The sequence below is a fragment of the Lissotriton helveticus genome, chromosome 1_1 (assembly GCF_964261635.1).
Source record: "Lissotriton helveticus chromosome 1_1, aLisHel1.1, whole genome shotgun sequence".
Taxonomy (NCBI): Eukaryota; Metazoa; Chordata; class Amphibia; order Caudata; family Salamandridae; genus Lissotriton; species Lissotriton helveticus.
Window position 1 is genome coordinate 316599748 of NC_136057.1, and position 18807 is coordinate 316618554.

Consider the following 18807-nt stretch of genomic DNA (forward strand, 5'->3'; position numbering starts at 1 on the left):
CAAGACCAGGCCACAGTGCCCCAGGGGAATACAGCTTTAGCAGAACCCACAGGAGGCCAGGCCAGGAAGAGATCGCATGTCCAGGAGGCAGGCGTGGAGCTCAGCACAGTCCGGAAAGCCTGCATAGCATCAAGAACATGAAGGGGGCACAGTGTCAGTCTAAAGGGCATGCGCAGCACACTGAAGAATTCAGGCCTCAGGCAACGCAAAGGGGGGACGGTGCACGATGATGGAGGCTGAGCGCTATCAGCGCCCCCCTCCACAATCAAACAGACGGGCAGAGCATGCTGCGGAGCTGCCTAGGGTCCGAGGGCAGACCACCACAGAGGTGCCCACAGAGTAAGGACCAGGGCTGCGGGGAGAAGGCAGGCAGACAGGCACCAGCGCCATGCAGAAGGTTGTCATCAAAAGTTGGTGCCCACACTTCCAGGCGTAGAGGACGATCGGCACACCGCTGGAGGGGGCGCGCACACTAGACAGACGCCGCACTAGCAGGGAGGCGCGGGGGCCCACCGCACACGTCCCCCAGCCCAGGTGCCAGAAGCAATCACAGCAACAGCCGGGGAATGTAGAATGGCGCAGCCAGCAATGCTGCAGCACCCCGTGCCCGGCGGAGCAGCCCGCAAGCCACCAACCCCGCCAGTTAAGCCTCAGAGGCAGCCCCACTCACCGGAGGAGAAGCGCCGTCCACCGAAGACACACCTGCAATATGCGGCACCCAGAGCCCCCGCGTCTCGGCACAGGAGCAGGTCTGCCCACCGCAGGATCAAGGGGGAGGGCCTAGCAAAAGGCCTCGGGGGGCTGCACTCGATGGAAGGACACAGCCGGGAGCAGGCAAAGCAACGACCAGGCACCAGACAACCCGCCGGGTCCGGTGATGCAGCTGGAGTGCAGGTGGGTTTTCGATGCGTGCAGGATTATGGCGGATTATCATCATTATTGATTTCCCCTTTTGTTTTCTATGGACTTGTAGTTGTAACAATGTTTATTGTTTTAATCTTATGCATTTTGCTGTTGCTGCTTGCAAGTATACTGCATTACACAGAACAACATACAGAGCTTGTTAGTTGAAAATAAACCTTTTGAAATTACATAGACTCTGTGGTATTTGGTGTGGACTTAAATGAGTGAGTGAGTGAAAGAGTGTGAGAGGTCGGGAGTATAGTGTTATGTTCTGGGTTGTCTAACCATTGGGCATCTTCGGGAGGTTCGGGGAGGTAATGGACACTATGTATAGTCGGTCAGGGGATTGTGGGTGAAAACGGTGTGAGGAAGGTCCAACCTCCTATCGCCAACATCCTATTTTCTTGTGCATAGCTCTGTATGTGCAGAATCCCTACAACAGTAGTAGTATGTCCTAACTCCTATGTATCCTATCAAAAATAGTAAAATATCTGGTTCGGCAGTTTGTTGGTGGGAATTGTCAAAAAGCCTCAAGATTAAGAAGACTAGAACTGGATTTAGTGCCTGGATTTAGTGCCTAGAGCGATTGGTGAATCTGAGTTTTATTTAAAATCTTTTACATAAAGTGTTGTCACCTGGGCAAGCTTAGCTACAGACAGACTAATAGTAGTAGTACAGAGAGTCATAGCAGAGGCAGGGATAGCAGGACTTTAGAAACAGATTGTCTAGATCGAAGAAGATTTTGTAAAAAATAGAATTAGGAAATCGAAATAATAGTTCGGAAAGAATAAGGTGCAGTAAAAGTTAGTGAAGTATAATTATTAATATTAACAACAGGAGGAATTACTGGGGCCAGCAGCAGAGCCCTTGGTAGATGAGCGTCCCTGGCCCCGGGAGGCATCTTCTCCAGCACCCACGACTCTGACCCCATCTTCTTGCCCCTCGGTGTTGGTCATGAAAGATGTAAGAAAGAAAGAGACAAACATGGATGATTGGTGTGAAAGTTAAACAAATAAAATATTTCAAAAACGCTCAAAAAAACATTTATGAAACAACAATTGCAATAAAATTGACCTATCTAATCTGGTCGACTAGTATTGCAGGATTCGCGGTCCGTCTTGTCATTATTTATGAAAACTAATCCAATGTTCCATTCTGATTCCAGAATACTAACTAAGCCTAAGTATCACCTGAACTAGCCCACCTATTCCAGACGGGCCAAGTGTTGACTAAGTCTGCATTTCCATTTATTTTAGTCTTCAAAACGAATAGATGGAGGACACATGCATACATTTTAGCATGCACCAAATTGTTGGTTGGTTGCTGCTGATGTTCTGCTAGTGATAAGCCTATTAGCACTCACTAACCAAACTACAAAAGGTTCTATGTGACAGGGGATGTGTCACGCAGACCACTAAACAATTACCTACTAATAAGTAACTAAACCTATCAATCCACCACTATCTCTTCTTAGTGGCAGGAGGACAAAGGAAGGACTAGAGTCTCTCTAGTATTACCTAACTTAAGTTCTCTATAGTAAACTCTTACATAATCATGCCAAGCGAGCATAAGTTGCAAACAAGTAAGATTAGTAGGCCGAGCACCTGTGTCATAACAATCACAGAAGATTTGTAAATGTAATTTACCTGCAATTTAAACAACAGCGTTCTTGCTGTTTGCCGAAAAAAAAATATTTGCAATATATAACACAGAGCAGACTCCTTCTCCCCTTGTTGGGGAAAGATCCAATATTTCTATTCTGGAGTCTCAGTGTTCCCTCTGAGAGAGTCCACAGCGCCAAGGGAGCCACTCACAGTTGAGGTATGGTATGGCGCCCCTTGTCAAAGCACTCTCTCTCCCATTTTTGGGGAATGATCCAGTAGGTAGGTCTTGGAGTAATAGGGAGCCTCTCGCAATAGGGATGGGGGAACGATGTCACTTCCCCATGGATCACAGTTTACTGGACTTTGGATGCAGCTATTTCACGTCTACCGGTTTGTGCCCCTATCACCCTCCCCCTCCTCTTTCTTGCTGTGTCTTTCACCCTCCCCCTCCTCTTTCTCCCTTTATTCTCTGTCTACTTACCCTGTTCCTACCCCCTCTCCCCTTGAATCTCTCCCCTTGCCTGCTTTTTTTCCTTACGTATATGTCCTTATTGTTTGTCTCGACCTAACATGTAACTATGTAGCTATGCTCTAATAACTGTGTAACCTTTTAACGATGTAACCTGCAACTATGGTCTGATACTCATGTAAAGCGCTCTGATACCTCCGGGTCTAGCCATCTCTATACAAAACCTTTCAAATAAATAAATAAATAAAACACAAAGTACTGATATTAAATCTACTCACCAAGCCCCCGGACCTCCCCTCCAGCAGGTCCTGCTCCCGGTCCAGGATATCGGACCACCGGTGCATCAGCTGGTTAGGGGTGCGCCGGTGCCCAGGAGCAGCGAGACACTGCCCGGCAAGAAATGAAAAAAGCAAGTTGTAGAAAAAGAGTGAAAAAGTAGTAAAAAAGTCACAAAAAGTAGAAAAAAAGTTAAAATATAGGATCAGGAAAATAGAGAGATAGATAATATATAAAAAAGATTTTGAAGAAGTGTACAGAAACAAAGGATTTCAAAGATAGAGGGAGGACAGAAAAGCAGGCCCATAACCATAGCATAGAATGAAAAACAAGATGGCCGCCCAATTGCTACCGCAAGGGCAAGTTTGTGCGATATTTCCCCCATGAGCCATAACTGTTCCCGAACAGGAAATACTCATCACAAATCGGCGGGAGCATGCAACACGCAACCCGGAACAGGAAATAAGCATCGGGAGTGGGCGGGACAAGACAAAAACAAGATTGCTGCGCCCATAGTGACCACATGGGCAAATTAGCGAGATTTTTACTCGCGAGCACACAAAAACACATCGGGAACGGGCGGGACAAGTAATTCCACATGCTCAAGGGATTTCCGCGTGCCCGAAGAGATTTTTTACTGTTACGTGGACATTTGTGTAGCGCGACTACGCAAGTTCCGCCAACCCTTAATCCTTTCCTGGAAAGCACCATCCCGCTAGCACATGATAATCAACATAACTTAGTCATATCAATACAGTTTACATTTAAACCATAATATCTTCACATGACATGAATGTGCGCTGGGCTTTCCTTTCCCATACTTCTAGTTCTCACAACCATAACTTGGAACCCTTCTCAGAGCCTTGTGCTCTTTCATTTGCTCATTACTGCATAGGTAATGTGTGGCAAAACTGGACTTATCAAATGCTATAAATGCGCACCAGAATGGGATACTATGTTTCCCGCCGCTAGACACCAATGTTGGAAAATGAGGCTGTATCTGTGAGGCCTGGACAAATAACATGACTACATTTGCCGCTCGTAGCGGAAGCTGAATGAACTTTGGGATCAGCGCCGGACTTCAAGGACCAAGTGCCCTCAGCCCACAACCACCTGGGCTCCTCCTCTACCTGCCTGCCGTGATAAAGCCGCTCGGGCCCCCACTTTGCAGGTGCCGCTCGTAGCAGAAGCTGAACAAACTTTGGGATTAGCGCCGGACTTCAAGGACCAAGTGCCCTCAGCCCACAACCACCTGGGCTCCTCCTCTACCTGCCTGCCATGATAAAGCCGCTCGCGGCCCCCGCTTCGCGGGAGCCGCTCGTAGCGGAAGCTGAACGAACTTTGGGATTAGCACCGGACTTCAAGGACCAAGTGCCCTCAGCCCACAACCACCTGGGCTCCTCCTCTACCTGACCACATCCTATAAACACAGGCCACGCCCCGCGAATCGCGGGACGAGCGCCGGGCGAAGCCCGGGCCAAGGGCGGGCCCGATTGAGCCCGTTCGAGGCCGGAAAGGCCGGGCTGGGCCTTCCCTCCAACGTCGGAGATCGGACATAGTCAGTCAGTGCATATATCTTTATTTCTGGCACTTAAACTATCCGCATCTGGTGTGTTGTAGTAACTGCTATCACCCTGTCATGGCTAGTCGTACAGGAAGGGGGAAGAAGACTACTTATGGAGGCTAAGTGGCTGGAACATTAGACCAATTTATTGTAAGAGCCACATCAGTTTAAGCCCGTGAAATAGACCTGACCGAGAGACGCTTCTCCCTAGACCCGGCCTTGAATAAACGGTCCTCTTTGGGCAATATTGTACTCTCTGTCACCCCTGATCGACATACAAATATAAATGCTCTAGATGATTTAGCAGCTACAATAAGTCGGAATAACGATATAACAACAGCGGATATAACGCACAGCACGATTGATAGGCCCCCCAACACGCAGATCATCAACACTACCACTAACATAGCGACCAGTTCGTGTGAAGGGGTATCTACCCGTGCATCAACGTTGGCTGCAACTGGGGCTATACCACCCTTAGCAGACCACAAATCTGGAGCAATACCAACAAGCATTGGAAATGCAATAGGTCTCGCAGCATTAGAGTTAGTGCATTTAGAATTGTTTATGGGTTTTTTGTTGTAAATCTTTTGCATTTTTATTTTTTGTAGCCAATGCTAAAGAATTACAAATCAAAAAAGCAATAAACATTTGTAAAAGCTTTAACTAAAAATCCTGTGAGACCTATTGCACTGTGTGAGGGTGAGGTGTTGAGGGTGAGTGAGGGTGGGGGTGAGTGAGGAGTTGAGTGTGAGTGAGGTGTTGAGGGTGAGTGAGGTGTTGAGGGTGAGTGAGAGTGAGAGTGAGTGAGGGTGAGGGTGAGGGAGGGTTATTGTGAGTTAGGGTGAGGGGTTGAGGGTGGGTGAGGGTGAGGGTGAGGTGTTGAGGGTGAGTGAGGATGAGTGAGGGTGAGTGAGGGGTTGAGGGTGAGTGAGGGTGAGTGAGGGTGAGTGAGGGTGACTGAGTGTGAGTGAGAGTGACTGAGTGTGAGTGAGTGTGAGTGAGGGTGAGTGAGTTATGAGACGCCTCACGCCTGTATCATAGTGAGGTGCAAAAGGAGACGCACGGTGCGAGAACCTTACAAATATGAAAAGCTTGCAGCATGCCAGATGCTAGGATGCGCGGGCGTGTGTGAGATACAGGTACACGCGCGAGAAGCCCTGATGTGGAGCGGGAAATGCACAATGATGAGCATAGTTCGATATACAGAACGAGGTGGCTGTGTGTGGGTGGTACTCAGAAGTGTGGTGTTTGCGATGAACACAGCACGAGAGCCCGAGGGAGATACTTGAAAACTGTGAGAAACATTTCCAAGCGAGTACACCGCACGAGGTCACAAAAGAGCAGTGCATGAGATGCTCACAACACAAGCACAACAAACTCAAGTATGTGGGAGACAAACACATGAAGCATTTTGTATGTAATGCGTGGGGCTCCTCACACACGGGAAGGTGGAGAAGGAATAGAAACACAGAAGTGTGAGGTGGGAAAAGATCGTTTAACATGGGAAACTGGTGTGAGGTGCCAACAAACGAGCCCTGTGTGTGATTTTACCACACAGGGTAACCCTGGTGTGAGAATACGAGCGTGTACAGTGCGTGTGAACCGCTCAGAGCGCGAGAGGCTCACACACACGGGTGTGAGATAGACGCCGAGTATGGGCGAGTCTGACGCTCTCGAGACGCCTGGTGTGTGCCTGTGATGCCCCTGTAAAGCGCTCTGACACCTTGGATAATATTCGCGCTATATAAAATCGCATTAAATAAAATAAATGAAAAAAATAACATGGAAGATGCTCACAGACGCAGGAATAGTGTGAGATACTCGGAAACATAAGCGTGTTGTGTGTGACTCTCAAAAACAAAGTGTGTGAGGTGAACACCGGTACCATGCCTGTACGAGATTCAGGGTGCGTGAGATATACTCAAACACGTGGCGCCCGGTGCGTGAAATGTGTAGAGCTGCGACAAGCATTGTGTAGAGCTGCGACAAGCATAGTGCGTGCGACGCTCACAGGCAGGAGAACCGAGCTGCCCAGCCCACCCCCTCCCCCAGGTAGAGACTGAGGCCGGAGTCGTACACAGAAGCCGAATGCACGTGCGACACAACTGCAAAGACCACGAACAGTACTAGGGTCTTATGGAGAAATAACCCCCTGGGGACTGTAACTGGTAGTCAGACCGTGGGAGTTGCACCGATTTTATGGTATACGCCAAAATAATGCAGTTTAATAGGGCATTCTCGAAATCATGTACTCCTCCTGCCTAGACGTGTAGCCATATGCGATAGTTCTTGTATTGAAGGTGCAAAATGCGTTGTACGAGGCAAATAGAAAAGAATAAAAACAATAAGGTTCGGAGGTGGTAATACACGTTTAATCTCATTTCCATACAACACAAGGGCTTCTGTATAAATATGCTCAGATTCAAAAAAACATTTGTGTACGCGAAATGAGTGTCATTTCTCCCACCGAAGCCTAACAAATACTGCAGGAATAAAATATATCAAGCGTGTACAAACAGAGGAATCCGGGGTGAGGCGTTCAGGCTGGCTACTTGCATATCTCGTTCGAAGCAACAAAAGACTTGCGCTTCGTGTTGCCGCCACCCGTGGTGACTGGAAAGCCATTTTAAGTGAGCGAGAAGGAAGGCGAAAGATAATGGCCGATGCACAGGCTTCAAAGCGTGAGGCGGCTTTCTCTGCAGTGCTGACTCAGGGGAGGGGGCGGAGCGGGGCAGAGCGGCATGTGGGTGTGAAGAAGCCGGGCCTTTGAAGTGAAGCTAAGCTTCACTTCAAAGGTGTCGGAGGAATGCGGGCGGCTGTGCACGCGCTTTTAAGCTCAATGCACATGCGCATTGAGCTTAAAAGTCACGGGCACTGCAAGGAATCGCCACGATTCCTTGCAAGTTAGATAAAGAGTCAATGAGCCCCTATAGTCTCGCTTGCTCGATGCGCATGCGCATCGACAGGCGAGACCTAAAAAGGAAGAATGGGAGGGGTGCCAAAAAGGGAAAACAGCAAGAGATAGTTAAAGCTAAAAACAGTGACACTTTGACATCTGCTGTACAAATTACTCCTGAATTAGACACACCGAGACTAAGCACTCCACCTGCAAATATGTTTGCTGGCATGTCGGTCATATTGGACGAAGGGTTGTGGGCAAAAGTTGGTGGAATTTTAACGTCCTCTATGCAGCCCATTATGGACAGACTGAAATTAATCGAAGAGAGACTAAAGAAAGTTAAGCCATTGACTCTGTCTAATCTCGAGCTTAACAAGAAGAAACACCTATTATCTCTAACGGTGATACAAGATAAACTCCTCCCACAAAATGTCACAGGAAATTTTCTGGCCCCGGCTTCTACGCCCCAAACACCGGCGCTTGATTCCACGAAAGCCACCTTAAGGAAGAATGTCGAAGGCGGGCTGGGCCCCAGGAATGCTGCAATTACTCAAGAAAAAATGGACACACCAAAGGGAAAGATTGCACTAAATCAGATGGTGGGAGATGGCCTCACTGAAGCCCGTCAGGGGGGCGGGTATGGAAATAGTGTAAATGATGATCACGGGTGTCCCCTACCGACTATAGACTTGCCACCAGAATCCATCCCCTATCTTATTGTCTTGACAGGGGTCCCCGCTTTAGGGAAGGGAAATGTGGAATCAGTCGTAGAACTGAAAAGCAAAACCACTCATTGGCTTAATGCCAATAGACCTTTACCTTCTCATATCCACAGTAAAATTCTGTTTGTACGTAGAGTTAGCTGGGTGGGTAGGAGCAGGAAAAATGTATTAGGGGACTGTATTATTATAAATTTCAAAGAAATGCAAACAGTCCGACTTATCTGTGACAAGTGGCCTTATATGTCGAAATCAAGAATTCAATCTCTTGATCTCACCCACTTTTACAATGCCCAGACATACAGAACAAACTATGCCCCACAGGGAAGTACTTTAGGAGGGAATCCCGGAGAAAACCACGTCAGAAATGATTCTGAATTCGAGGGCTATGACCTAGAACTGGATTTCCCAGCCAGTAACAGGTATAGCGCACTCGAAAAGGTGGATTGACTTACACCGAATACCCCCATCTCCAAGAGAACTCGGTTAATGGTCAGAGAGGAAGACGCCACAAACCACCTCTGTGAAAAAAATAAATCTTTTAATACAGATTTAGGAGGGCCTGAAATTTACTCTCCTCAGAGCCCTGATGGTGCCATGGAAAAATTGACTTACCCCAGTGTTGTCATAGAAAATACCCAACATACACTTAACAAGGACAACCTCCCTTATAAGAAGCATATAATCCCAAAAATAGTAGCAAGGGAAAAACCTTTGAAAATTAATCAACAAGATAGAGTAAATAATCTGTATCCACCGGTACGGCATATTAAAAGCGGAAGCCTACCGGGAGTTGTCCTTCCACAGACAACTGACAGTGTAAGTATCATCAATACAGAGTTGGGTAATAGTATCAAATTGATGTCCTGGAACATCGCGGGGCTGTCTGCTAGGACAAGGGACCCTGGCTGTATATCTTTTATGCAGGATTTTTCAATTATTTGCCTACAGGAATGCTGGGCAATGGAGGCCATACACATCAATGGCTATTATTATTATTATTATCATATTTATATTTATAGAGCGCACAGCTACCCGGATGTTTCCCGGCGCTAAGGACAGGTTGAGGGAGAACACAGTAGAGAGACAACGGGCCTAATAGGGAGCTTATTGGTTAAACAACCATGTTTTCAAATTCCTACGGAATTGGAGCTAACATGGGTCTGTACGAAGATAGAGGGGGAGAGAATTCCAGAGGGAAGGTGCAAGATATGAGAAAGAACGTCCACCCATTCTTGCTCGATTAATCCTGGGTACCTGAAACTTATATTGGCTTGAGGAGCGAAGGACCCTTGAAGGGCAGTATTGGTGAACAAGGGTGCTAAGGTAGGATGGTGCCTTGCCTGATTTTATTCTGTGCATATAGCACAAGGCTTTAAATTTAGTACGGCTTTCGATTCGGAGCCAGTGAAAGTTGCGTAAAGAGGTGGAGGTGGAGGATTTGTTAGGCAGTTTGCAGAGTAGCCTAACCACTTCGTTTTGTACCGTCTGAAGTTTCCTCGTGACTTCCTTACAGGCTCCTAAGTACAAGATGTTGCCGTAGTCCAATCTAGATGTAATTAAAGCCTGTCCTGAGGAAGCATCCATATAATCTTCCTGAGCCACTTAAGAATAGTGAAACAGGTAGCAGCGACTCTAACCGCTTGTTGTTTCATGGACATTTGGTCATCAAAAATGATGCCAAGGTTGCGAGCAGTTTTGGAGGGATGGGGTGTAGGCCCCATCTGAGGCGGCCAATGGTGAGGGCCCCACAGGGCTGTATTTTTACCAAAAAGAAGCAGTTCAGTCTTTCCCCCGTTGAGTTTAAGTTTATTTTCATGCATCCATTTGGCAATGCTGTTGAGGCCGGAGCAAAGGGAGGACGGGTTAGAGTGTGCATTAGCGGAGAGTGAGTAAATTAGCTGGGTGTCATCGGCGTATGAGTAGATAGTCAACCCAGCTTGTTCTGCTATGGTGGCTAGGGGACTAATGTACAAATTAAACAGTAAGGGGCTCAGGATCGAGCCTTGAGGAACACCAAACCGAGAGTTATGTTTTTTTGAGGTAGAAGAGGAAGAGAAGACTTGAAAAGTTCTATCATTAAGGAAGCTTTCGAGCCATACATGGGCAGATCCAGAAATCCTGCAAACTTGCAAGGTGTTAAGGAGGATGGTGTGGGAAACCGTGTCAAACGCGGCACTGAGGTCAAGTAAGATGAGTGCCACGGTTTCCCCATTTTCAGCTTGCCGGCGTATGGTCTCAGAGACCCCTATAAGTGTTGAGAATCCTGCCCTGAAACCCGACTGGGATTTGTGAAGGAGGTTCCTTGATTCAGTAAAATTAGTGAGTTGAGTGATGATGTGTTTTTCTAGAATTTTTGAAAATACAGGTAGAAGCGAGATCGGGCGGAAGTTGGAGGGGTCTTCTGGATCTGCATTAGCTTTCTTCAACAGGGGTACTATCATAGCATGTTTCCATGCTTTGGGAACTTTAGCTTCCCTTAGGGAGGTGTTTAGAAGCTCCAGAATGAGAGTGAGGGAAGGAGTGTCGAGGGTTAATAGGACTTGTGGGGGAAAAGGATCCAAGGGGGAACCTGATTTGATGTTACTGATGATCTCACGTAGTGTGGACATGTTAAGAGGGTCCCAGGTTACTAAATGCTGAGAGGTGTTGCTAAAAAATTGGTCCGTTTCAACATAGTCAGAGTGAGTAACCATTTTGGGAGGTTCAGGTGTTATTGAAGGGGAGGTTGGGTCCTCGAAGCCAGCATAGATGTTGTTAATTTTGTTAATAAAAAATTCTGCCAAAGCGTTGCATTGTATAGAGTCCAAACATGGGGCTCTGGGTTGACAAGTAGCGCCAGAGAGTTCTTGCACAACTTTAAAGAGTGCTTTGGGACGATTTTGTGCGTTCACAATAGTTGAATTGACGTATTCAGCCCTGGCCGTTTTGCAATATGCGTGATATTTGGTTAGGGCCGATTTATATAGTTGCTTTATAGAGGGGTCATAATGGGCACGCCATCGACGCTCTAGATTTTTGCATGCAGTTTTTTCCAGTTTAATTAATTCAGTAAACCACGGGGCGGGAGGGTGATGCGAATTATACTTTTTCTTTCTTTGGGGAAGGCATACATTGACAGCAGAGCTAAGCCAGTTGTGAATAACTGCTGCCTCCTCGATATTCGTTATGGTGGTAAGGGGCCTAGTATCGTCAAGACATGCGTTAAATTAAGTATGTCTAGTTTTTTCCAGTTTCTCGTCACCCTAGGTTCTGTGGGGAGTGCCTGAGATGTAGAGGACTGGGGAATAGTTATGGAAAATTCCACCAGATAATGGTCAGACCAGGAGATAGGTAAATGTGGCTTGCATGTGATATTGTCGAGATTGGAAAAGATGGGATCAAGTAGATTTCCGGCCTTGTGAGTTGGGCCAGAGTTACAAAGAGTAAGATTCAATGCTGCTAAGTCTGATATAAGATTGGTACTGGTGTGACAGGAGATATCGTTAAAGTGGATATTGAGGTCTTCTACAATCAGGAAGTTGGTAGCATCCAACAGAAAAGGGGCGATAAACTCAGGGAAGGAGGCAGCCCACAGGCTAGCTGTACCCGGAGCACGATAGATAGGGTGAAGTTGGGGGACAGCAAAAGCTTAAAGGATCCAGCTTCACAATTTTGTATGTCAAGGTCTGCCCACTTACAAGTATAGGTATTTTGAAAAATAATTGCAATCCCACCTCCCTCTTTATTCAGTCTGTTTTTACTGATGTAAGTATAGTTGGAGGGTAGGGCTGCTGCTATATCTGGTCCAGAGCTGTTGTTTAGCCAGGTCTCGGTAAGAAAAAGAGTGGTTGGTTGGGATGTAGTGAGTAGGTCGAAGACATCTCTTTTGTGTTTTGGCAAAGATCTGCAGTTCAAGCTAATAAAAGAGAATTTGTGTTGAGGTTCTGTAGAATCATGTATGGGCAGAGAAGGCGGAAAATCCGAGGTCGCCAAGTTTAATGTGGAGGGTATGGATAGGAGATTTAGGTTACAATTAGCGCATGTGGAGGGAGTATGCTGATAGCTAAGAGACATGGCTCGAGAGCATTGCATGGAGTTACAGGCAATAAGAGCATCTCTGGAGTAGGTGCGTGGTTCGGTAGAGTTTGAGGCAGCGATTCTAGCCCCTGGCCCCGACCGGTCGCGGACGGGCGCAGACGGGCAGGACTTAGGCTTGACTTCGGCGCGACAGCGGCGCGCTCGCTGCGCGCATCCGCTGCGGGCCCGAGGACACATAGGTTTAAATCGGTAAAGGAGGATCAGCTGCTAATCGCTGATTGGTTGGTGGGCAGGAAGTCGTAATCACTTCCTCCGTGGGCTGTTCACCGTCCCTCCACACAAACCAAACTTTTGGCGGTGGACCGGGGACACAAACACAATCCAAAATAGACAAACAGGTGAGTGCGGCGATGTTTAAAAACAGTCTTTATCACAGTGAGAATTCACAATGAAAAGTGATACATTTGAAACAGTGGAACAGAGCCTTTACCAAGTGCTCTAAACTATATGAGTCTCCTAGCCGGTTCCTACGCTCAGCGTACCTTTCATACTTCTGCCACGCGGTCGTTAAGGGGAAGGAATAAAGGGGGACTTTGTACCTATGTGTCAAATCGCCTAAATGGTTTGATAATAAAATCTGATACAAAGTCCAAACATTATCAGATACTGCAGATGACCGTTGAGGGCAGCCAAAAAATACTTCTGATAAATGTTTACAATAACATCCCGAGACCAGAAGTAAGTAAGATTCTAGAGGATATATGCCAAAAGCTCAAGAACATAGAAGAAAAACAGCATGGGGACACATGTGTTATATGGGTGGGGGACTTTAATTGCTTTTTATGCCCGCATAGTCACCTGGGCATTTGTGGTCTGGGTCAAGGAAGAGATGACCCCTGTACACATTTTTCCCACACAACCCTGGGCAATTACCTCAATGATGTGATTTTCCAATTAGATTTGGGCTTTGCTAACGAATTGTGTTCTCCCTCGGTCCCTTTTGAGCCCCCTTATTGGACTCACTCATGAAGGTAGCCGGGAGGGTCATACTCAATAAATTACACCTATGGGTGGAGGATAAAGGTATATTGTCCCAGTTCCAATATGGGTTCAGGGCTGGACTTGGCACAACTGAGCAGGGCCTGAACTTAGCGTTGATTATAGTCAAGTATGTAGCGTCTAAAAAGGAAAATTTGTTTTCAACATTCGTCGACTTAAGTTCGGCCTTTGACTGTCTAAATAATGATAAAGTTTGGTCCATATTACTGCAAATGGGCATAGAACCAGATCTGCTGATTTTTATTAAGGAGTTATATCGGGGGGCTGGTGCGAGGGTACGGTTTGGGAACCAGGGCGAGTGCACCTCTAAGTTTGACTTAAAAAAAGGAGTTAGGCAGGGTTGTATACTCGCTCCACTCCTATATAACTTATATATAGTGTAGCTTCCCATCTTATCGAAGATAAGCAGGATTACCCCCAAGTTAATAATACCCCAGTCCCCATTTTATTATATGCAGACGACGCAGTAATCATGGCACGGACACAAGTTGGTCTTCAAAGATCCCTTGCCAATTTCTCCGAGTACATGACCGATAGAGGCCTAAAAATAAATATAAGTAAGACATTCACTATGTGCTGCACCACCAAAAGAACTTCTACATGTTACATTTTTCTCTCAAACACAAAAATAGATACAACTGATACTTTTTCGTATCTGGGTATCAACTTTGATAAGAAAGGGACCTGGTCCTCGGCGGCCCAAGCCAGAAAACTGGCATTTTCATGAGCAATTGGGGCTGTTCAAAACTTTGCAATTAAATTGGGGGGACGTCCTGTGCCAGTGTTATTGGACCTATATAAATCTAAATGTGACTCCACGGCGACATATGGGGCAGGCATATGGGGCATAATAGAGCCCCACAACATACAGCTTTGCGAGAATGCTTTTCTTCGCTATTTACTAGCCGCCCCAGGGTCCACTTCTACTTATGTGTGTCACAAGGAATTAGGTCTACATTATATTTCAGATCTTATCAAAGTTAATCCCCTTCTATTATGGCATAAGGTATGGTGTACTGATGAGACAGGCCAAAACAGAGATATAATTACGGACTGTCTTAATCTCCAGGGAGCTTTAAGAATCCCCTGGATTATGTATGTAAAGAAACTATCCAACGACATTGGACACCATGAATACTTTGATTCCCCGAGTAGTCTAGAGACCGTCTCAAGGAAGAAGCTTTAACTAAGCTGTTTGCTCTTTTTGGAGAGTAAATGTTGGCTGTTAGAGAAATCTAAGACCTCAGTCATGGAGAACCATTTGATTCTCCAAGGACAGGGGATCCAGCCTTATTTGATTCAGATACAAAGCGGTTATTCTCGTATGCTACTCACACTATTTCGGGTGGGGACCTTTTTTAGACTGTTCATATTTCCAGAAGTAAATTGTTGGTCTAGAATTTGACATTATGCCCCTGTGATGAGACCTCTGCTCTATCCACGTTACATTGCATACTTTTTTGTAAATTATATACCCTGCAGAGGAAACATTTTTTAATTCCAGTGATGCGAAAATGGGGTTTGAGACAATGTAGAATAGCTCTCTTAAGATTACAAATGCTGGATGGAAGATGAACTGACAATGCATTCTGTGTCTTTGTTTTAAAAAATTGTTATTAGATACAGGACTTCAATGAACTGTTTAAAATAATCTTTCAAATTACTGCAAATTATTTTTAATGCTTTTCTGGATTTATGTATACCATGAGAATGTGTTTTAACTTTTTTTACTGTGCTTTTATGGTTTTCTTATAATCAAAATCGAATAAAGCAGTTTTTGATTTGATTTGATTTGTCTACAGTTGTCCTTCACTGGGAACCAAACACCCAATTGTAGCACCTGACTCTCGAGGGTAGCATTGCAGAGCAGTCTGAGGCTTACTCAAGGGAGGTGTGTGAGCTAGTAACTGCCATTACAGGTGTGCAGCAGTAACACTCAATAATTGATTGTCCAGTCTGTACTTTGTCTTATAAATGTAAGAGTACATTTATTAAACACACACACTAATCAATACTTTGCACCAATTTACAAGCTGTTGGAATTACTTTGTGACATTGCATAACATCTCTAGTACCACCCCTCCCATGTTTGCACATCATCTTGCCCCCAACTGCAGTTAGTTGAACATAACTTGGAACGAGGGCCCTGTGCACTGGCATCATCCCAATGGCGACCCACCCCATTAACTCAACAAGCATTTAAAATAGGCACACTTGCCCTGGTGACACACAACCCTGACTGAGCATTTCCTATTGACCATGAAGTATACACTTCTACATCTTAAGGGCTAACAGTCTGGGTTCTTCACCTAAGCGCAGCAGCAAGAATACATGTTTAAGCATCACTTTAGAAAGACAGTACTCCTCACATTTGTGGATCATTAGAATGCATTACAATTACAGCCCCTAAAGGCATCACAGATGAAATCACAGGATTAAGCACATGCAGCCAGACACCCTAACAGGAATATCTGGCAACATAACCCCACATTGCTTATGACGTCACCTTACACAGATACTTCACATTACACGTGACCTTCAGTCCCTCTGAAAGAAATAACATTAGTAAATGCACTATGGGTGCAATTACACCTCTTCACCTCCAGGGATGCCCTTATCCAGACATCCCCAGCTCAGTCCTTCATCCTTTGGTGGACTTCTCAATACACCCACAGCTGTAGAACAAATGTTCCAGCCCAGAAGGTGTTAAAATGCTGGCTGAGCCTTTGAGGGGTTCTTCTTTTCAAGTCCCATGAGACTTAGGGAGGGACTCCTCTTCTTCGTGCTGGTGGAGGCTGCTTTCTCCTGTAGCTCCCCTTGCATTCTTTGCAGACACCTCGTGGTGACCCTGTCCTCCTGGGGCCACCACCAACTGAGGAAATGCTGTTTTCCCTTGCAGGCCGGTCCGGGCCTGCAAGGCATTAAGGGCGGTCATGAACATTAGGGCAGCGGCTCTCCCCCTGCTCCGGGAAGAGCCGCTCTGCCCCTACTTCCTGGCACTTCACATCACAGATGATCACTAGTCCTCGGTGGGGGGCCTCGCGTGCGCAGCCCTCGAGCAGATACAAAGTGAATGGTGTGGCAGGACTTATGCAGAGTGGGTGGTGTTCTCAAGATCTCATCTGTAATGAAATAGAGTAAAACGTGCATGCACATTTCAGTCAAAATATTTAAAAAAATATATTTTAAGTCAACATAGGTTTATAAACAAGAGCAATTCAATATTTCAAGATGTTCATGCAGATGTATATCTATTAGTATTTATTTGAGAGTGAAATAGAAATTAAATTCAGAAAGACTTGCCTCACAAGTGAAAATATGTGAAACAGTAATATCATCACATCCTTCGCTTGAGTACAAAGATCAGGAACCCTCAGGGGCCGATTCACAAAGGCCCTCTGCACTACTGATAGAGGCCCCACAGTTGTGGCGGGGGTGCGCAATGGGTAACTGCAGTAAGGAGGTTCCGCCACAGGTGCGGCGGCCATTTGAGAACTGTGCCCACAATGTATGCATCGGATACCTGTAATCCAAGTTATGTGAAATGACCGTACATCCAACTTGTTTCCCCATGCATATTTTAGCAAGCAATACAGTGTGAAATTTGCATGGGGAAAAGAGACAGGACGATGTTCAGTAATCCAATGTGCAAACTCCTATCTGCAGGTCGTCCTTCATTCTGACTTGTGAAACTATCAATCTATCGGGAATCCACTGCCTGCCCCCACTCTTGGGGAGTAAAGTGGTAATGGCAGTACTTGGGCAACAGTATCTCTGGAAAGTCCTCTGGGGTCATCATGTGGATCTAGAACAATAATTTAGTGCATAGAATGAATTTGCAATTTCTCACAGATTGGTAAATAATCCATGGTAAATACTATCAACTTCGGGTATAATACAAGGCTCAACATAGTCTTCTGTAAATGTAATCTAGAAATGCTAGCATTATTGCTGTGTTCTGTATATCACATACTTTTAAATACTTTCAAAAGGCTTTCTTCACATTCAACCCATGCTATTAGATTCAATACCTTAAATGTGCCTCACAGATAACTGCTCAAAGGATTATTTTAAGCTACTTCTGAGCACTGATAAGAGTCTTGGATTTAATTCAGAATATAACATTATTAAAGAAACCAGATTTAGAATGAGGCTCCCCATCGCCTTTAAACATGCTTGTCTACAAATCTTGTGTATTTTGAAAGTGCTCAATTTTCTTTAAAGGATGAGGTTGACTGGTAAATATCCCAATATCCACTTCTCCTCCTTTTATACACCACCCTTTCTCCCCACTTTGCTTTCCAGTCCTGGCTTCTGGCTTATCTCAGGGGCACACACAGCACTGAAATCAACTGTCCAATCTCTACACCTGAAAGTACATCACATATCTCAAGAATACTGAAGGCATTTCCTCATAAGCATTCCCTATTATGGGACTAAGGGACCTCTTGCTTCCTATGTTTTCAATTATTGTGTGTTGCGTGAGCCGCACTGTGTTTTTTATTCCCCTTTAATCCTCTCTGGGGTGAAACGTGGAGTGTTATAAAAAGATGATATATTACTCCATTGGTGCAGTGCCCTCTCTCAGACTATTTAGCCCCTCCATCTGCTCACGAACGCTTGTAGTCTTTTTGTCCCCTCCTGAGATTTTCTGTGACCACGTAATGTTTTCAACTGAAAAAACCCAGACATTTTCCAGCTATAGTAAGCAGGTTTAAATATACTTTGCGCCCGCCATGCACTGCTTATGACCTCACATATTACATCACTCATGACATGCTCAATGGCATTATTTATGACATCTCTGATGACATCTCAAAAGACATCTCTGTTGACATCACTGATGACGTCATCCTAGCTTCGTTTTTACACATAGCGCTTTCTAAACTAGTATGGTATTAGAGGCTTGAATGTGAGCACAAAATAGCTCAGGACAATCTGTGGCATCATTAGTGCCATCACAAATACAACTCCCTTAGTTTTAGAAAGCATGTGCTATGTGCAACGTCATCGACCCTCTACCATACAGGAAGCATGCGTTATGTGCAACATCGACCCTCTACCATACATTGCACAGGTAGCATAGTTAACATTTAAACCAAAGATATATAGGAAACCCTCATTGCATAACATGTTCAATCTGTATACAACTTTTTAGAGACAGGCAAGTTCCTAAAAACACTGAATGTCTTCTCCTAAACCAATGCCTTACTACAGACAAATTGTATCTGTATCGAACCCATCACAGTCACAAAACCTAAATTGAGAAGTCAAGTTTATATCAGTTGGCA